This window comes from Tachypleus tridentatus, chromosome 5 (genome assembly GCF_004210375.1).
Source record: "Tachypleus tridentatus isolate NWPU-2018 chromosome 5, ASM421037v1, whole genome shotgun sequence".
Taxonomy (NCBI): Eukaryota; Metazoa; Arthropoda; class Merostomata; order Xiphosura; family Limulidae; genus Tachypleus; species Tachypleus tridentatus.
In genome coordinates this window covers 38,420,225-38,442,681 of record NC_134829.1, presented here as the reverse complement: position 1 = coordinate 38,442,681, position 22,457 = coordinate 38,420,225, and the positions used below count along the sequence as shown (strand labels likewise).

At 34.8% G+C, this 22,457-nt stretch overlaps 1 long non-coding RNA gene across 2 annotated transcripts in view; it reads right to left on the bottom strand.

Moving 5' to 3' along the window:
- The window catches only part of LOC143250963 (uncharacterized), a 42,896-nt gene that overhangs the window by 9,124 nt on the left and 11,315 nt on the right, over window positions 1-22,457 (bottom strand). Inside the window, exons 2-3 of one of the 2 annotated variants that reach the window (XR_013028453.1) lie at window positions 10,114-10,170; window positions 8,948-9,092 (exon numbers count right to left, since the gene is read on the bottom strand). This is a non-coding gene — a long non-coding RNA (uncharacterized LOC143250963). Of the gene's footprint in view, window positions 1-1,595; window positions 9,093-10,113; window positions 10,171-22,457 lie in introns of those variants that run through there. The other variant, XR_013028452.1, reaches the window with a different exon arrangement.

The following is a 22,457-nucleotide window of genomic DNA, read 5'->3' as shown; positions in this document are numbered from 1 at the left end:
AATGCTTCAAAATTTGGCGCGACGCCCAGAGGGAACGGTTTTTTTCCGACTATGGATATTAAAAAACAGACTCACGTATTTATAACTTGGGGAATACGCTTTGAGCTGTTGAAACAAATATGACAATACGACCGATTCAAATAAATTACTGTCCCGTGTTGGTACAGCGGTAAGTGTGCTTTAAAAAATAAAACAATCCTTTCGAATTTTCTTTTTGTAAAGAAGATCGCATTCAATTACGTAACAGATAGGCATGGATAGGCTGCTGAGTATCCTGAAGCTAATTCTGAAACTTATCAGTAAATATGACAGAAAAAAAAATAGTATATGAAGTCAACAGTGTGTCATGAATGAAGTACTGAAACTGTCGCTACTGAGTGTCTAACTTTGTATTGTTATGTTATTGTATTCTATTGTTGTTGTTTCGTGCGTGTGTTCCCCCCCCCCAAGCCTTCGCGTGAGCTTGTTTCCTGATCACACTGATTATAAACTAGGGTTATGTTTGGTGGAGGCTGAGCCAGAAAACACGTGGATAATCTAAGACTATGTGATGATAAAACCTGTTGGGTTTTCACATCCTAACGAAGAGCATGTTTTAATTTTTGAGGTCACAATATATTTATTTAAAGACGTTTGAATGACTCTAAGTAGGTTTAAGAACGAGCTAAAAGCTTGAGTGGGTTTTAGATCATTCAAGGTAGAGAGAGTCAATATGCCATAGTTTTGATGTAGTTTCTTGTTTAATATTAATATAAATTGACGCGTTTTTGTGATTTTTTCCCTCATGTGAAATAGTCTGGAACACAGAATGTATGAATTACCAGCTTGCTGAAACTTTTTTTTTTTCCCAAACGTTTCAGAAATATCAAGATCAGAAATTAAGAAAGAGAGTTGGTGATATCTGACGGAGAAACTATAAATTATTAGACTTTGAAAGAGAAATAAATCCTAATTTCGCACTAGTCATGGAGCACAGTCTGTTGTGACAAAGACCAGTTTTTAAAAAATCCAGTTTGAATGTGTTTGACATTTCAAGAAATTTTTCAAAAGTTTTTTTTCACATGTTCGATCTCGTGATCCACAAAGGCCAAGCATTTTTTTTTTTCTCACTTGAAGATCTGAAGTTACATTTCGAACCCAAAATATCAACTGTGCAGTGTCACTAACATCTGTTGACTCATCTGGAGCTGAAGAAAAATACAAACAGTCTTTAGTTGTTCAAGCAACAGATTTTCTATGTCTTTCGCTAACTCTAGCATTCTGCAGACAATTGTTCTTCGACTTAATTGTAAATTATTTACCATTTGAAGAATATCTTTTATTTTTGAATCACAATTCTCTAACAGAGTTTCAATGACCACAATCAATATTTCTTTCACTAGTTCAGCATCAGAAAAAGATTTATTTTATTCAGCTAGAATCCAAGCTACTTTACAGCTAGCTACCATAACTCGTTCTATCGATGATAAAAATCTTTTAAGGCCTCCCTTTTGTTCATGAAGTTGTGCTTTCAGACGGTTAATTTCACTCATACGATTTTTGCTATCAACTGAAAATTTTACATCAAATTCGTTGCGAAAATTATTAAAGTGTTGTTTAAGATTGTATACTTTATTGTTCCTAAAAACGTTGTTACAAAAAAGACACACTGGTTTAGTATTTGCTTCAATCACTGTAAATTTCAATTTCCAACTTTCATTAATCTCGTTTCACATTTTTACAGTCACACATCAATCTCTTATCAGCAGTAACACCAGAATCAATTAAACTGTCTTTATTTTCTGAGTGTTCACCACCATCTGGATTGTTTCGTTTTTGAATTATTTACTTATCCACATTATGGGATTAAAAACAAAATATATTTAAACACTTGAAAGTTGCATAATAAAAATATGTTTGCAAGCGGATGCAAAACAATGCACACTCGAGTACAAACATATAAACCAGACTGACGTTACAAAATGGGCGGAGTCTGTCGCAGTGATGAAGCGCACAACATTAGTGATCACGTGAGGCAGTGAAGTTGCTGATTATCAAATTTGCGATAAAAAAATAAATGGTGGAAAAAGTTGATTCCTAAAATCGAGCTGGCCACAATTGTGCTCTCCACTGGCCACATGTAGCAAGTGTTTACCCATGTACTAGATAATGTTTGGACCCAGCATGGCAAGGTGGATATGGCGTTTGGTTCTAATCTCGAGTTGGAATCACCTTCCCACCAAACATGCTTGACCTTTCAGCCGTGGACGCGTTATAATGTCACGGTCAATCCTACTATTATTTGATGAACGAGTAGCCCAAGAGGTAGCGGAGGGTGGTGATGACTAGCTGCCTGTTCTCTGGTCTTTCGCTGCTAAATTAGAGACGGCTAGCGCAGAGAGTCCTCGTGTAGCTTCGAGAGAAATTCAAAGCCAAGATAATGTTCGTTATAACTAAATTAATTTTATGTGAATAAAATAAACTGATATCACACACGGAAAAGCGTTTGGATATTTGAAATTAAATGCTCATAAATAAATGGTGTTAGTGAGTTATTGATCCAAATACACGTTATACATTTGCAGTTTGCCAAAAAAGAACATCCGTACAAAAGTACACCAACTCAAGCACAGCTGACAATGTTACTCTCGATCCAGTTACTTCAAGAAGATCTGTGCAGAACATTGTTAAACATCATGTACTTGTAACCCACATTTACCACGTGCGTGTTAGTCCTAAGCCGTAAAGAGCACAAAACTGTACAAAACAGTTGATCGTTTTAACTCCGCCACGAACAAATGAATGTTTTTTGAAACAAAAGAACAGACGTTTGTAAAGAACTGTTACTGTGCAATCTTTGAATAAAGAATATTTGATATTTACAAATAATTTCCTGATACCTCTTTAGAAATGTTTTTAAAGAACGTTCCTTATTAACAGAAATTAACTCGCAAAAATAATCCTCCCCTTTTAGTGGTCTTGACATTTCAGTTTTACTCCACTGAGCCTAAAGTTTTATAAAATGTACCTTCAGTCTTGCTCTGCCACGTTCATTTGTTATTCGAAAGTGGTATCAAATGATTGATAGAGCGCCAGGCATTGCGAAAGAAGCTTTGTTTGTTTGTTTTTAATTTCGCACAAAGCCACTCGAGGACTATCTGCGCTAGCCGTCCCTAAGTTAGAAGTGTAAGACTAAAGGGAAGGCAGCTAGTCATCACCACACACCGCCAACTCTTGGGCTACTCTTTTTACCAACGAATAGTGGGATTGACCATCACATTATAACGCCCCCACGGCTGAAAGGGCGAGCATGTTTGGCGCGACGGGGATACGAACCACGCGAAAGAAGCATTTCGTGCACATGAAACGAATGGCACAAGAAGGAAAAGAATGAGTTAGGTTATTTGTACTTTATAATATGGAACTTCAGTGTCAACATGCTCGCCTTATTCGAAGTATCTTTCAGCATATAAATTAAGCCAGGATTACTTGGAACTCTTTTTGTGTTGATGTTACGTCATGGTGTTATTGTAAATGCAACCCTACTGTCCGACAATTCGCAGCTGCATATGAAAGACTGCTCACGCGTCATGAAATGAAATCAGCAGGACACTACTACGCACAAAGCCTCTCGCTAGTACAGCGCTATGTCCATGAATTTACAACGCTAAAATCAGCGGTTCGATCCACTTGGGCAGGCTCAACAGATAGCCCGATGCAACTTTGCTATAAGAAAACACACACATTATGCCCAAGCTGAAACATCAATTTTTACATCTCACAAAAGACCACGTGACCCTCCCTAGTGGTTCTATAAATGTGTTAGACACGTGTGCGACAAGATCTCGAAGTACCTGAAGATATATACATGATAACCACTATTACGAAGATGCAAGAAAGGTAACATTTCTTCCCTATAGGGAAGAAGTTTTAGGATATTTGGAAGCCTTCGTAGACGAAAATTCTAGTGTCTTGTCAATTTGACAAAGAAAATTGTAGAACGTTTGATAAAATGTAATTAAAGTATATATACATACGTATGTATGTGTGTGTGTGTATACATGCATATATATATGAATGTTCGTAGCTTATGTGTCATTTAAACTTTAATAGGCGTGGCATGGCCAGGTGTTTGAGGCACTCGACTCGCAATCTGCAGGTTGCAGGTTCGAATTTCGTCCCACTAAACATGTTCACTCTTTTAACCGCGGGGATATTATAATGTTACAATCATTCTAACCAATCGTTGGTAAAACAGTAACCCAAGGTGATTATTAGCTGCTTTCCCTCTTACCTTCCACTACTAAATCAGAAAAGTGCTCGTGTAGTTTCGAACAAAATTCGAAAAACAAACAAACGCTAAATTTTAACAATTAATTAAAATCAACATTTCTTACTCACATAACTACACAAGTTTTTAAAACTGTGTAATCAAAATATCACTGGTATTAGTGTATAATAAACAACGAATTTCATAGTTTTCTGCTATCTCAGTGGTAATACTTGCATTTTGTTTATGTTTCATAGTTTTCTGCTATCTCAGTGTTAACACTTGTATTGTGTTTATGTTTTACTTTCTAATTCGCCTCAGACTCATATAAACTTGTACCGAAACTTGAGAACCAGAGCGACTGGGAAAGGAAGGGGGGTACAGCACGTGCATTTTAAAAGGTTAGTAGGTTCTTGAGGTCATAAATATACAGAATTCCTATGATGACTGAATAGCGGAGAGGGGAGATGGTAGGCGGCACGGCCAATGAAGGCTAGGGAAACACGTGGGGCCGGACCTGTTGCTAATAGTTCATCCAGAGCACGTTCTAGTCCATAATACAAATTATTGGCTGCGATATGATTAGTTTTTTGCTCAACAGAATTTCAACCACAAAAAATATTCTGTATTAATATTTTCCCTAATTCTGATTTATAAATTTTAAGAAAGATTTGAACTAAAAGTAAATGTTGCAGCTTTTAATTTGAAATAAAAACGTTACTGAGAGGACTTTTAAACTGTATTTTGTCAGCTGAGGACTATATTTTGTACACGTCATTTCTCTTTAACTACTGGCCTAAACCTGTATTTAAATAACACACAAAATTTAACAAAAACTTACAGTTTACCAGCTTAATCTACTTCACACCTTAAACATCAGTTTTTCACAAAATTTATCACACCCGTATAAAAGCCAGCGTGTGTCATGTCACGTTTAGTTCCTCTGGATTTTTCGAAGTAGAAGGAATCATAAAAGCCAAAATATGTTTATCCAGATAGAATAGTTCGATAACTGTGTGTCCATTACGATTTTAGTGACGGAATTGCAAGTGGGCGGTGAGTAAAAGTGTCATGAAACCTTATAAGTGTAGTGAGTGTTAGTATTATGAGTTTAAAGTAAAGACGTAGAGCTGGATCACCAGGCCTAGAGCCCAATGTATAAAATTTATCAGGAAACTAAAAACATCGTTTCAATGTTAAACTTAAATTTTTTCTGAATTAAGTTATTTTTTGTTATATCTCCAGTGTTTTTAATAAAAACAAACCATTTTAATTAATAGTAACACTAAATTAAGAAATCAGCAAATATTCTTCCAGCTTGTTTTCCACACATTTCATTTTATACTTTCAATGATACTTTTGTCGTTAGGCAACGTGTCAGAAAAGCCATTGTTGGAACATAGTGTTACAAGAACGCACTGGATTTTTTGTACATTAAAAATTGTTAATCTAACAAATTTTTTTCCGATAACCATTCTATGAATATGCCAGTAATGCACTTCATGAATGGTCTTACTTCTGATTGGCTCACAAGAGAACTTACCGACGTTTTTCTGCCTGTTTGTTGGTCAAGTTTGATTTCGTAAGTTCCTTTTTCAGTTAGCTATGACGTCAGGGTGTATTTGGGTGGGGGTGGGATAGTAGTACTCGCACCGTAATTTTTTACTGGCTGTAAATAACTTCTCGACTACTGTTTATTCTATTCCAGTTGGCTAAGCCCTCATAATGGGCAAAAGACTGGGACAGGCAGGGCCAGTTGGGTTAATGCGTTCGACTCGTAATCTGAGTGTCGCGAGTTCGAATCCACGTCGCACCAAAGATGCTCGCCCTTTCAGCCGTGAGAGCTTTATAATGTGACGGTCAATCCCACTATTCGTTAATAAAAGAGTAACTCAAGAGTTGGTGGTGGGTGGTGATGACTAGTTGCCTTCCCTCTTGTCTTACACTGCAAAATTAAAGACGGCTAGCGCAGAAAACCCTTGCGTAGCTTTGCGCGAAAATTCAAAAACCAAACTAAATGACATAAAACTGTCCAGATCTAAAGTATTAAGAAGACTCAATGATAATGGAATATTTGGTTGTGTATCAGTTAAAAAACACAAAAACTTTATTTCGGTCTCCAAAGATTGTCAAGAGACTTCTGCTTGCTAAACTGTACAAAAACTGGATTGTTGATCATTGGAAAAGGGTCTTATGGACGGATGAATCCAAGTTTGAAATATCTGGTTCTAGCGTAGGTTGTATGTTTTGCGTGGAAAAAAAACTGAAACAAACTTACGTCAATGTATAGCACTCACCATGAAGCATGGGGAAGACAGTGTGATGGTTTGGAGTGTTTTCTCTGCTGAGGCGACAGGATATATTTGTAAGATAGATGGAATAATGAACCAGCGCAAATACCACCATATTGTGATACGTGATGTGGGGTATTATTGGTTACTAATGTGACGGTCAATCCCCAAACATTCGTTGGTAATGTGAAAATTCGTTGGTAAAAGAGTAACCCAAGAGTTGGCGGTGGGTGGTGATGACTAGCTGCCTTCCCTCTAGTCTTACACTGCTAAATTAGGGACGGCTAGCACAGATAGCCCTCGAGTTGCTTTGTGCGAAATTCAAAAACAAACAAACCAGGAAGATAATGATCCTAAACATTCATTGAAACTACGTAGAACTTACTTAGCTGTTACAGTCATTCATATTTTGCAATAGCCTCTAGAGAGCCCCGCATATTGTTTGGCATATGGTAAAATTATAGCAAACAATTGTACAACTTATGATTCAGCATAATAGAAAACAAACACCTCACTGAAGGTCATTTTAAAACTTGTTACTTCTTGAAATTCAACTTGGACACATGATAAAAACATGATAAATTAAAAAGCAATGTAAAGAGACCTCACAACTGATTTTACGTATTGTATCGTAATGAAGTTAGTTTTTATGCATTTTATCAATAGTTGATGTAAATAATAAAAAGACACGAAAAACAGTTTTACGGTAATTTTGTATTCTAAACCAGTAAGACGTTTTCGTTTTCCTAATGTAAAACTCGTATGAAAGGTACCTGAATTATGAACCAACATACGTTTTGACTTATGAAAAATAATTATTCACGACTGTTATAGATGTTAGAAATAGACTGTACATATATATATATATATATATTTGAGATGTGGAGTACTTATCTCCAGTTTGAGAAGGGTTCATTTGACCCTCCACACACACACACACACACAGCCTTGCCAAGGAGGTGGGGTTCTTCAGTGACCCTATGGAAGGGAAAGAACTTTCAAAGTTGGCTATTTAAGATAGTTTAAATGTTCGAAAACGCATCCCAAAGCAATGTTGTTATATACGAAAAGCTGAAGGCTGTGGCTTAAGAAATAGAACCTTCCTTTACCACGACACAGCCAGATCGATGTAGCTGAGCTTATGTACTGATACAGTTTGAGTATGTGTGTTTTCTTCCAGCGAAGCCACATCAGGCTATCTACTGAGCCCACCGAGGGGAATCGAACCCCTAATTTTGGCGTTGCAAATCCGTAGACGTACCGCTGGTATAGCGGGGGTCAATATAGTATGAACTTGATGAAAGCTCACAAGCTACGAATCCACTATCTTCCATCATCATCCCAAAATCAAAAGTTTTTTTAGTTGGGAATATAGCAGAAGCAAATGAAACCAAAGCTTTCATATGGTCTCTACAACGAGTTTTTGTGCCTTTGGATTGTTTGAAAACTTTCATGGATGCCAATATTCACGTGCTTTGGATAGCACAAAGAAATGTTATCGAGGCGTTTCGTTTGAGTTGCACATCGACATTCTTTGGAGAAGTTTGTTAACTCTTAAATTTCAGTGATTAACGATAATAGTGCATAATCGAAACCACTATGTTTAGCACCATTCAAGATGGAGGAAATAGTTGCCATGGTAGCACGAGACCTGGAACATAGTCTGCATAAGGTTAAACTTAACGCCAGTGAATAAGTACATAAATTTTATTGTAAAACCATTACAAATGGCAACTCTTATTTCAGTCTTTTTAGAGCTTTTAATATTTAAATCTTCCACTAATATTAAATTTCAATTATATAATTATAAAAATGAACATTAGCATAGTTGGTATAAAATAAAGCGCTACAAACAGGTCTTTTAGGTTGAGTTTAATTTCGTGACTAAAAATAAGAGTGACCTGTAATTAAACCTGACCTTTCCCGCCTCATAGAACATAAGATCTAGGTATAGGACGGGCAATCGGGTCAAATTTCTGTCAATTTAAAGCTCTCTTAAATATTTCTTTCATAGTTGAATTAGCGAAATTTCAAGTTTCAGCATAAAAACAACAACAATTGTACACTGTATATAGTTTTAAAATTCGTTACTGCTTAAAATTCAACTTAGACGAGCAGACATTAGAAGAAAATGATGTTATAAATTATTAAATCAGTTTAATAACATTATAACAAGAATATTAACAACATTTAGGTATTAAATTGGCCTACAGAACAGATACCTTATAATGTACAAAAATATCATATTACAAATTTTCCTACGAAAATACTTCGCAGGAAACGACTTCAAGTGCGCGTGCGAGTTTTTAATAACATTATACATATGAGTTTTCTGTAGGATCTTTATACAATTTTATTTAAAACGTATAAATATCGGCAAAAGTAAATATGTTCAAATTCACTTTACTCGATTTTAGAGCAAACAATAATCTTCTGTAGTAATATATCTTGTTGCTTGTTTCTTCAATCTGATAGCAAATTCACCATTACTATTTTCTAGAACTGATGGACTAGTTGAAAAGGCCCGAAGTCATCTGTGGAAGCGCGGTAGGCTACAAATAACAAAAACATATTCAATTACTTTCGGTTACAGTTGAATCTTCAATAAATATAAATTTGTCAGTGAAATATCCTAGCTGTGATGTGATATTACCTCGTAAAAAATTTTGTGGTTTCTTTATTGTAATAATTTGGAAATAATGTCATTTGTTATTCTCCCTACTAAACATCTCACTTGATCAAGGAGTCCGGTTAAGGCACTCGACTCGTAATCCGACGGTCGCGGGTTCGAGTCCCCCTCACACCAAACAAGCTCACCTTTTCAGCCGTGGGAGCGTTATAATGTTACGGCCAATCCCACTATTCGTTGGTAAAAGAGTGGCCCAAGAGTTGGCGATGGGTGGTGATGACCAGCTGCCCTCCTTCTAGTTTTACACTACTAAATTAGGGACGGCTAGCGCAGATAGCCCTCGTGTAGCACATATCGAAGCTACATTCCATAATCAGCTTGATATAAGTTCCAAGGCCAGAATCAGTTAAAGGATTTAATACGAGAAAATAACAAAGTAATATAACGATTGAAAACTGACAGTTGGAAGATGCTTTTAAGGAACTATACGAAAGCGCACTTTAGTGTCTAGAGTCAAACTGCATCGATTATAATAGATATTATAATAGATTTTTCGAAGAACCAGCCAGATCAAATACTTGATAACTTAAAACTGTTCCACGGCAGTTGTTATCTGAAAGTCATATTTAATGAAAACCTCCATATGTGAGACGTGCTATCAGTTTATGAAACTTAGGTCATTTTCATTTGGAATAATCTCTTCTTTTTTTTTGCTTTTTTTTTTTTTTTTCAGTTTATAAATCGAACAATACGTTTAAGCTTTGAACGTGCTGAAAACAAAGACCAGTGAGGTCCCAAGTAGATTTCGGTCTGTATTGGTACGTGAGAAAATTAAAAGCTGAACGTGTGATTAATATTTCTTATCCAAAGAATAAGATGAGTGGCTCTTCCTTTTGAGATTAAAATCGAATCTTTGGCTCTTTTACGAATCGTCTAATACTCACAGTTGTAAATCCAGCATGAAGTCAGAGATGCGTCTTCTTCACAAGGTGTTCTAAAATCTAAGAGAAATGTACAAAAGTATATATATATCTGTCCAATATCGCAAGCAAAGCAAACAGAATGCTAGAATATAAGATAGTATGTTGAACAAGGAAAATAATTATTATATTAAATTGCCAATTCTATTTGTTTACGTGCAGTAAACTTTATTATATATTCAAAAACCGTAATTCTTTGGAATATTTCAGTTTGTGATTTTGGTTGTTTGTTTTTTCTAGTTTCGCGCAAAGCTGCACAAGGGCTATCTGCGCTAGCCGCCCCTAATTTAGCAGTTTAAGACTAGAGGGAAGGCAGCTAGTCATCACCACCCACCGCCAACTCTTGGGCTACTCTGGGATTGACCGTAACTTTATAACGCTCCCACGGCTGAAAGGGCGAGTATGTTTGGTTCGACGTGGATTCAAACCCGCGATTACGAGTCGAACGCCTTAACCCATCTGGCCATTTTGAGCCCTCTGCCATTTTGAAGAAAATAAAAATATTTGATATTTCTGTAAATAAAGATTCAATTTTAAATTGATTTGTAACGCAATACACCAATATTATTTCCAGAGTGAGGTAACCAAACCCGGATTAAGGCATGGGCTAGGTGTTAGGCTAGAAAGAAGGCAGCTAGTCACTAACACCCACCGCCAACTCTTAGGCTAATCTTTTAGCATCGAATAGTGGGATTGACCGTCACATTAGAACACACCCACGGCTGAAAGGGCAAGCATATTTGGTGCGGTGGGGATTCGAACCCGCGACCATCAGATTTCGAGTCGAACGCTTTAACCCACCTGGCCTTGCCGGGCCTTGTGATTTTGGATTATATTCACAGGAGTTGTTGCTGTTTTAATACTAAGCTACACGATCGAATTTGTATAAAAGGGATCCATTTTAAGTTGGTATTGGTAAGCAAACATATTTTTAAATATTTTATTCATTTCACCTATTCAGGAATCATTACTACTCATTCATTTTTATTTTTTTTAACAGTTATATCAAATTAAACTAATGGAGAAGGAGTGTTTGTGATATCAGCATATTACACTCGGTCTTTAATCATCCAATAGAGAAAATGTTTGCGGTTTTAATATACTGACATTATTTGTTGTATTTTGAAAATACGTCTTATTTTTGCGTTAGAAACCACCCCCGCTAGTACACATACACACTTTAGAAACTAGTATTAAAAACTCATTGTTATTCTGACAATAGTCCCAATATAAGTACGTATTATTTCTTGATTTATTACTTATATAAAAATGTTTAATAAAAGACACACAATTCTTTACTTGGATTTTGGGACTAGTTGTCCTGTAATAAAAATAATATATAACAAAACATTTTTTGTGTATTATTTTCTTATCACACTATTGGTTACATTTGTGAACCAGAAAGAGGTTGAATACGCGCCGCCGAATTTTCTGTTCCGTAAAAGGTCAACATCCAGTGACATTTCCTAGTGTACCCTCACTGAAGCATTACTTAATTAAATAAAATGTTTTTGAGACCTCTTTTAGATAACATGTCTTCCACGTGCTTCACGTATATATGTATATCTATATGTTTTAACATTAAACTGGGATGCGTGAAAGATCGAAACAGGTTTTTTAAGATAATCACAATTAAGTCTTTTCGAGATCATCTGAGTAAAATATTCATGATTTATTAATCCATTATTCTATCCCATTTTTCTATTTATTCGTTTTCTTGCGTGTCTTTTGTATTTATCTATTTATCTCTTTCACACATGATAAAAGGTCATTCCTTGCCGGTTTCTAACCACAATGCAATGCTGTTCATAAAACCAATGTAAGCTAAAATAGCACTCTTAACATATAGTTTGCTACTTCATTAGAAAAGAGTGTTTGGCTGCATGAGATTTTATTCACCACTTAGCAGTAAAACTTTATGTCCAGGTTTTTATAATCATGTCTATATGCCAACCTGAATGACCAAGAACAAAATAATTATGGTAACTTCGTGACAACAGAATCTTGAATATAAAACTAAAATTAAGTGTCTGATAATATTGTATAAATAGCAAATAAACAAATACGGAATATCAGCTCATCCATATTTACAAATCTGCTTTTTATTTTCGTATATTTTATTCATTTCACCTATTCAGGAATCATTACTACTTGTTCATTTTTATTTTTTTTAACAGTTATATCGAATTAAACTAATGGAGAAGTGTTTGTATAATCGACATTTTAGCCAGGTCAAAGAGAGAGCACGAGTTTTGCACGTTGTCGAGTGTCTGTTGAAAAAGTGATTAGCTGAAAAAAAGCTAATCTGTTGGACACCATAACGTGGCGAGTCAGTAGCACGTGCTGAAGGGCTTATATTGTTAAATTCTATACCTTTTAATTACGTCTGAGACTGGTGGAGCGTCATAAAACTAGAAGAAATATTTATGTATGTCTCAGATCTCCCATAATTCTTCTCCTAATGATGAAAACTTGAAGAGAAAATCTTGAGACTTCATAACCCATTTTACGTAATATTGTGTCGTAATGAGGTTTGTTTATATGCATAAACTCTAACTGACTTTTTATCAAACCAAATCTAAATATTTTCGAGAAGTATATCACTTTTTCTTTATGAATAAATCTACTGTAACTGGTAATCACTTTAAAGAACTTATTTACATTAGAAGGGTGATTACAATTACTGTTAAGGAAATTATCTTTTCTTTACCTATGTTTCGTAATTCATATTCTATCCTTCTATTATGTTTTCCAAGTCTAAGAGGCCATAATACAAAACAAGTAGACTTTGACTATAGCTTCTCATTAAAAATTGTTATTACTATTATTATGAGAGTTTTAAACTCTAATAACTTCTAAGCGGATTAATTTGCAGTATAAATAAATTGGCAAGGCTGCCAAGTTCGCAAGTTTTATACGTTATCATGATGTAAGCAACAGGAGAACATTAAACACAGATGACTCCATTCTGTGTTACCCCTCCAGTAACTCAGAGAAGAGCCTAGAGACTTATAACTTCAAAAATAAGGTTCCGATACCTGTGGTGGGCACAGCATAAATAACCCATTGTGTAGTTTCGTGTCTCAGAACGTATCTAGACAAGTTGACTTTTAGTGACTGATTAATTTCTCACTTCTATCCTTTTCTGACATTTTGTTAGGTTTTTTGTTATGATAAGATATGTATTATGTTTCACAGAGCCTGTGTGAACTTCTACGTTATGTTCAATTATGAACATTTAGTAAATTCTGACTGATAGAGGTTGAATGTTTTCATAAAACTAATATCGCTGATACTTCACACAATAAGTGTGAAAAGTAACATTTTCAACAGAAATTAACAGCTAATGACGACACTTTTTGATTCATCAGTTTTGTTTAAAGGAACTGTGGGTTTTCACAGAACTTTTTTACATACAAATTTAATTCTGAAAACAAAGTTATTTAGAGCCTGATTTAGAAAATGTTTCACAGATAATTAATACTGTGAATAAATAAACATTATGCGCCCTGTTACTTAGCTGAAAAGATTTAGCTTTTGTACTGAGGATGTTGTAACAACGTAATAGTTGAACATTCTTTATGTGTTTTTATCTGATTAAAAAACTATTTTTAAACATCTTTAATCAACACAAATTAACTGGGAAAATTTACTGAAGATGTTGTAACAACGTAATAGTTAGACATTCTTTTTGTGGTTTTTATCTGATTAAAAACTATTTTTAAACATCTTCAATCAACACAAATTTACTGAAGATATTGTAACAACGTAATAGTTAGACATTCTTTTTGTGGTTTTATCTGATTAAAAATTATTTTTAAACATCTTTAATCAATACAAATTAACTGGGAGAATTTACTGAGGATGTTGTAACAACGCAATAGTTAAACATTTTTATGTGTTTTTTATCTGATTAAAAACTATTTTTAAACACTTTTAATTAATATAAATTAACTGAAAAAATTTACTGAGGATGTTGTAACAATATAATAGTTAATCATTCTTTACTTGGTTGTTTTTATCTGATTAAAAAACTATTTTTAAACATCTTCAATCAACACAAATTAAGTGGGAAAATTTACTGAAGATGTTGTAACAACGTAATAGTTAGACATTCTTTTTGTGGTTTTTATCTGATTAAAAAACTATTTTTAAACATCTTTAATCAACACAAATTAACTGGGAAAATTTACTGAAGATGTTGTAACAACGTAATAGTTAGACATTCTTTTTGTGGTTTTATCTGATTAAAAACTATTTTTAAACACTTTTAATTAATACAAATTAACTGAGAAAATTTACTGAGGATGTTGTAACAATGTAATAGTTAATCATTCTTTACTTGGTTGTTTTTATCTGATAAAAAAAAAATTAAACACCTTTAATCAATACAAATTAACTTGTAGAATTTTTTTTTCTCCACACATGAGAATTTTTTTTTTAAATTTACGATTCATGTTTCTCTGAACTTGTCACACATTTATTTATTGAAGGTCGGTATCTTCAGTTATAGGTTTCAAATTAATTCTAACTACTCATAAAATAATATATCTCTTTTTTAAAGCAAAAAACCAAACTCAAAACAAACAAAACAAAAATTAGATCGAAGATACTGAACATCTTTAATGTTCATACTTTAATAATTATAGCTTGAAGCAAATTATTTGGAATTCGTATGGGAGGGCATTACCACCACGCTAGAGTAAGCTCGTTGCTTATTGGTAGAATAATGATAGCGTGTCTAAGGGGGGCAAATGAATATAGCTCTCGGACAGACCAATATTTTACTGTTGCTAGCTTATAGAGAAACAATTAACTGCAGTCATGTGGTAAAAATGGTGCCATTAATATAAAACTATTTCTTCATTTATGTTACACTTTCAACTTAATATTTGTATAACATTGCTTATACAGTACAAAATATAAATTGTAGGTAAATTCCGAATAGGAAGTTAACTGTGATTAAAGTCACATGTTATCTTAAATGCCTCGAGGGATAGGAGGTCGTTGGCATCAGAAAACTTCCTGTGTATACGCTACTGGTTAGTTAAAATGAGGTTTCATGACCATCCAATACCTAGGCTCGACATACCATAGGATCTTTGCTATTGGTTAGAATTGTATCATCATTTTTTTTTATCTGTGCGAATTACTGTCTAAAAATGAACATGCGTGAACTAATTTTATCCAAAGTCAAGGCTACAATATGTAATAAACAGTAATATATTGTATAAAGAAATTCTAAGAAACAATTGTATAATATATTTATATTTTTAATTATATTTTTCAATGAAACTAGAAAATCTAAAGTATTAACGTTCATTGTCGCTAACCAAAAGTTACTGAAATATATTAGGATGCGAAACAAATTGAAGAAATACATAAATGAACAAATGTAAAATAATCTTTAGTCAGAGTAGTAGTGATTTATTTGTGTACTTCACTTGTTAGTCGTTCTCTTAATTTTATGTTAAGACTTCGCAATACGTTGTGGATAAACTAATTTTGGTAAACATATCCACATAAGATGAAGACAGAAAGAACAAGGTCAGACCACACTCTCAAATCAGATCAAAGGTCTCAAGTGTGGTATCCTATAATCCATAATTTACCTATATCAATGACTGTTCTAAGCGACACCATATTCAAGGGAAAGAGTCCTCAACTCGTATCGATCAAGTGCTCCAAATATCATTTGTAGCACCTTTTGACATAAAAAGTGTCCCACCTTAGAAAACTATACGCAAATGCAAAGCCAAATTGGTATAAGTTTTTAGCCTGGCTAAAAAAATTTGTGTATTTGTTTCGAACATCAACATCCGGTAAAGAATCTTATAACAGTTTGTGCATATTTATGAGATGTAGACAAATTATCAGAATATACTTACAGCGGACGTATTCTAAACTAGCCATTAATAGATGCTTTATTTTGTTTGTAGCTATCTGGGCTTTGCCCATAACGGGTATCAAAATCCGATTTGTTGTGCTATAACTCCGCATACTTACTTCTGAGCCACCGGGTGGATTGCGGATGAATAAAATTACAAGATATTTGAACTGTTAAAGTTCATTTGTCACGCATTTGGTAGTGTTGAATGTCAGTTTGTATCTATGTTTAATTCCACGTATTTTCCCTTCCTATTGTATGTGCTCCCCAGTGGCACAGCAGTATGTCTGCAGACTCGCACCGCTGAAAACCGGGTTTTGATACCCGTGGTGGACAGAGCACAGCTTTGTGCTTAATTCTAAACAAACAATCATATGATATAAATTTATATTTAATAATATAAATAACATATTATATTAATATAATATAAATATAAATAATTATATAAATATTATTATTATTTAATAATATTTGAAAAACAGTAACATTTGACGTTTCTGAAAACTTACATGAACAAATAACAACACTGGTGGTTTTAGCTCTAAACAGCGTTGGTTTTATTGGACAAATATTATCTTACAGGGTCGATGGTGAGGCATTTTGTAACATCTATGTAAATCGAATGACTGCGTGCTCTAAAAATACAACAGTATTAAGAGTAATTATGTGCGCAACATAATACAAGCAACAGCCTCTGGTGGCTCAGCAATGGCTTATAATGTTAAAAATCGGGTTTCCATTTTTTCGGTGGGCAGAGTTTCGATAGCCCATTGTATAGCGTTGTGATTAACAACAAACAGAACGTATTGTACAAATAAAAAAATGCTGACCCTCGTTAAGATATCCTTTTTTACATTTTTTCGCCCCTAGTTGGTACAGGGGAAAATCTACGGAGTTACGACGCTAAAATCAAAGGTTCGATTCCTCTCACTGGACTTAGCAGACAGTTTGATGTGGCTTTGCTATAAGAAAACACGCACGCACACATTTTTTTTTAGTAATATATAAAAAAGTATGAAATCCCTTATTCGTCAAAGACACAATTTCTCTCATCGTAGTTTCTCACCATCTTTCTCTCTTCTTATATAAATTTGTGTAGAAAAGATTTGTTCACACAATTTTCAAAATTCTGGACTAGCTTACAAAAGTTTTGCATGTAGCGCTTCTGTTAATGATACGTGACATGTAATTTTCCAAACACAGAAGTGAAAGTAAAGAACGTACAACAACATGTCAACCATATTGTCAACCACATTGTCTGCTATATCCAGTGTTTATGAGGCCTTTCTCTTAGCATCTGGCTGATAAAGTAGTGGTTGAAACGCTACTTTAAATTATGAGTTACGTATAAAACAGCGTTTGTGGTGAGAACTAGATATAGTTGGTGAAATGTAAATTTTTGTAAACATTTTTTATTAGTTTTTTTGTTGTTTAGTTTGCTTTTAACGAACCCGAATTTTGGAAGTGGCCTTTATGAAACTGAGTTTTCGATTGACAAAAGCGCTCCCTACTCTTTGGTGGCCTAGATAATTTACTTGGGCTTACAACGATAAAAAAAAATCAAATTTTGATATCTATATTTAGCACAGCCTAGGAAGCCCTTCGTACAATGTGTGCCTTTTAGAGCAGTCAAACGAAAAAACATTTGACAAAACAGTATTCATAAGTCATCACAATAATTTTTATTTGGAAATCATCTTAGGTGAATAAAAGAAATTTTAAGGCAGCATTCTTAGATTAGTATTTAGTTTTCAGTGAAGAATAAACATAATAGAAATTAAACGTCATTACATGTTAAAATACCGGTATTGTTATAACAACCAGTACAGTTTATAAGTTTACTTGGGAGGGAGTTTTCCTTTATTTCTTTGGTTTGTTTGTTTGTTTTTGAATTTCGCACAAAGCTACTCAAGGGCTATCTGTGCCAGCCGTCCCTAATTTAGTAGTGTAAGACTAGAGGGAAGGCAGCTAGTCATAACCACCCACCCCCCAACTCTTGGGCTACTCTTTTACCAACGAATAGTGAGATTGACCGTCACATTATAACACTCCCACGGCTGAAAGGGCGAGCATGTTTGGCGCGACGGGGATGCGAACCCGCGACCCTCAGATTACGAGTCGCACGCCTTAACACGCTTGGCCATGCCGGGCCATTTATTTCTTTGGAACGAAGCACAAAGCTACACAATAGGCTATATGTGCTCTGCCCATTACGGGTATCGAAGCCTGGTTTCTAGCTCTGAGAATCCGCAGACATACTGCTGTACTACTGAGGGTGGGAGCTACAGTGGAGGGAGAATATGTAATTAATGTCTTCAACTTCTTTCAGATTGTCGAAAACAACTGAAGTTTCTGATAATCCTTCATAGAATATTAAAAACACACGCTGGTAAAATACCATCTAAATTCTAAAAATTGCAAAACGACCGTTAAACTACTAGGTCAGTGATGTTCATTTGTATTATATGAAATCGATTAATGTCATTTTTATTGATTATTCTCGAAATTCGATTCCAAAAAATACACATAAAAAACAATTGATCATGACATTCGTGAAACATTCCCAGGTATATCAAGTTAAATGTTTTCAGAAACTGAACTCGTTTCGACTTGCAAGGTTACCTCAACCTTATTAAATGACCTATTTCGCAGAAAGTAGGGTTTGTTTTTAAAGAAGACCCTTAACTTTGTGCTACATTCTTCGAAGTATGTATAGGTGTTATACTTTTAAATGTCTCTCAGTTGTTGATGTTTTGTTATTGTTTCTCCAAGTTCTTCTTTTGAATTTATGTTTAGAATATATTAACACTACTTAGGTAAGAAACGGGTAAATCGTCAAAATTTAACGTGTAGAATATATACAGGGTGGCCCGTAAGTCTCTACCCATCCATATGTTATTATGTTATATTCAATTACACATGTATTATACATTTGTTTCTTGTTTTGCAAAGAAATATGGCTGATGTAAGCCCATTTACGCCTAGAAGAGCGTATTGTGACAAGTACGTGGGTACATGAGCGCAAGAATACTGGTGATAACTCTCTTTGGGGATACATAAAGGACATTGTGTCTAAACAACGTTATAATACTAATGATGAGTTAAAGGCAGCTGTTACCGCGGCATTTGGAACAATAACCCCTGTGATGTTGAGGAAAATGTTTCACAGAACATGGCGTCGAATAATATTATGCAGCGAGAATGAGGGACAGCACACAAATACACTGCATACATAAGATATATGGATGAGTAGGGACTTACGGGCCACCCTGTATATATTCTACATGTAAAAATCCGGGCAGATATAATAACAATAATTAAGATAACCAAACAACTAAATATAAATGTCTCTAATATGTAGAAAAACGCATAACAACATAAGTTATTATAATAATAGTTGTGTTTTTGTGTTAACTCTAGAAATACTAACAATATTTGAAAAATTTCTATTTAATTTAACAATAAAGTTACATAATGGGCTAATTGTGTTGTACCCGCCATGAATATCCGTATTTGATGTAAGAATAAAGTTACATAATGGGCTAATTGTGTTGTACCCACCATGAATATCCGTATTTGATGTAAGTAGTTACCTAATTGTGTTGTACCCACCATGAATATCCGTATTTGATGTAAGAATAAAGTTACATAATGGGCTAATTGTGTTGTACCCGCCATGAATATCCGTATTTAATTTAACAATAAAGTTACATAATGGGCTAATTGTGTTGTACCCGCCATGAATATCCGTATTTGATTTAAGAATAAAGTTACATAACGGGCTAATTGTGTTGTACCCGCCATGGATATCCGTATTTAATTTAAGAATAAAGTTACATAACGGACTAATTGTGTTGTACCCGCCATGGATATCTGTATTTAATTTAAGAATAAAGTTACACAATGGGTTAACTGTGTTGTACCCGCCATAGATATCCATGCTCAGCTACTAGATATAATATTTGGCTAAATAAACTAGAAACTATCGCCACCTATTAGTAACTTGAAACAGATAATCATGTGATTAGTAAACATAGTTCAATCTCAAACAAGCGGAGGTACTTGGAATTCTCCATGCACAGAAATGATAGGACTACCTGCAGGGTCGTACATTTTTTACACCCGATGGGGGGGATGATTTTTGTAACCACTTATGTGGACTGTTCAATTTGCAAATCGGTAATTTCTGATTACGTGAACCTGAAAGCTGTAAACATGCAGTCACAGAATAATCTTGTTGCCATAATACTACAAGGTTTCCATGTAAGTTTGTATAAGTGAGGTGTTGTGAACAGTTTTCAAAATGTTAATATGATAAAGACAAATGTGTCACAAATTAACTGCCACATGAATTTATTCCTGCACACTGCACAGTATAAAAGATGACCATCATACTTGACAAGGTTACTAATAACTTTTATTGCATGAATTACGTTTTCAAATATTATTAAAATTAGTAATTACCCTTGATAAGTTTATATCTACAGAAAAACTGTTCATGTTGTTTGATAAAAATAATTAAAATGTCTTTGCAAACTCTTCTAAATTACACATAAATACAACGTAGCAACATAATTATTCATACTTTTCATTGAAGTAAGATTATTTAATCCTCTAGTCTACATGTTCCCAAACGTAGACCTTCCTTGTGATGATCTGTTTATGAATTCTTTTATAAGCTCTTCTATATTTATCTTGTCGACCTCATCTTTGTGAGTGTGACAAACTGCCACATGGTTGAGGCAGTACTGAGACATAGTTGACCTTAACCACGTATTCAACCGTCTTAATGCAGAAAAGCTGCGTTTACATTCGCAGCTGGATACTGGACATACAAACAAAATGTTCATGAGAAGAAACACTTCACTAAACATCTGCTGGCTTGTTTCATGCATTTTACAGTAAGCATTCTTCGCACCTTTCAGAGATACTGCTTTTGTTGTTCCTTTGAACATGGGCAACTGAAACTCAAGCCGTTGTGCAGAAATTTCTGGATAGAAGCTTATAACCGAATTGTCAATCTTGCCAGATGTGATCATGTTCTCAAGTGCCAGATATTGCCTCAATTCATTGTTGTCTGCATTGAATCTAGTGGTCAGATGTTCTATGACTGTGTCCACAAATTCAAAATATTGGCTTCTGTAGTAATCTCTAGCTGTTGCAGAATGGTGTGCTGAGCCATCACCTGTGATCCTTCTGGGGAGTCTGTGAATGCGTGGTAGTTCAATAGGCACCAGATATAGGGAAGTTACCTTTTTTCTCAGCTTTATCAAATATCTTGTTGCAATTTTCCTCTGTTTGCAATTAACACAATTTCTTAACTGTCATTGCAGATGCTTCAATCATGCCAGATACTGTCGCTGATTTTGGTTGGAATGCACGGTTTGGTTCCTCTAATGCAGCTAATGGATGCTGAGCCATCAACAATTCTAAAACTGTCTTTCCTTTGTCAAACCTGTCCAGCAGACCTCGTGCTTTCACTGCTACGTCTCATTTTTCATTTGCTAATTCAGACAAAGAATCAACAATGTCTCTGTAGTGATCATTAGCACATGTAATTGCAGATAGGCGGAACAACCAGCGTGTTGGACACAGTGGGCGGATGTATTTAACTGGACCATTGTAGCTGCCTGACAATACAATATTTTCAAAGATTTTCTTGTATTTGTCTGACCTCTGAAGCAAGACACCAAGTTCATGTACCCACTGGATAGAATCTCGAACACATTCACAAGCTTCAACTGCATGTTGCATTATTAAATGAGCCTTGTGTGCTTTACAGTGAAAAAACAAAGCTGACGGTTGCTTCTCTTTTATTTGTACCTGGCATCCACTGTACGTATCACTCATGTTAGCGGCTCCATCATAAGTTTGTGCTCTTAATCCTGACAGTGGTAAATTGAGTCTAGTCAGTACATCAAGTATAGTCGAGAATATTGTTTCATTAGTTGTATTGAAACACTGTACAAACCAAGAAATGTCTCATGGACGTCAAAGTTCTCATCTACATATCGTATTGCTTCCTGTTCGGCACCTGTAACATCTTGAGTGCTATCAACCATTAATGCAAATATTTTAATTTGCTGCACTTCGTGTGCTATGTTCCTCAGTATTTGATGGTTGAACATCTCCATTATTTCATTCTGAGCCTGGGGATGTGAATGTGGTTTTCTTTGACAAGTAGGCCGTCAACTCAGGATCTTCCTCTTCCAGGAGCTTCATTAACTGCAGGAAGTTCCCTCCGTATCAGGATGTCCACGTAATGCTAAACCTTGACACAGTAAAAACGTAAACTTCTGAATATTTTGGCTAGACTTCTTTTGCATTCTTCCTGCTGCTTCATTTTTCCATCATGTAGCTGGACAGTCACTGGAGTTACATCAAGTGAACCTTCTGGAGATATAGTGAATCTGTGCTGAGA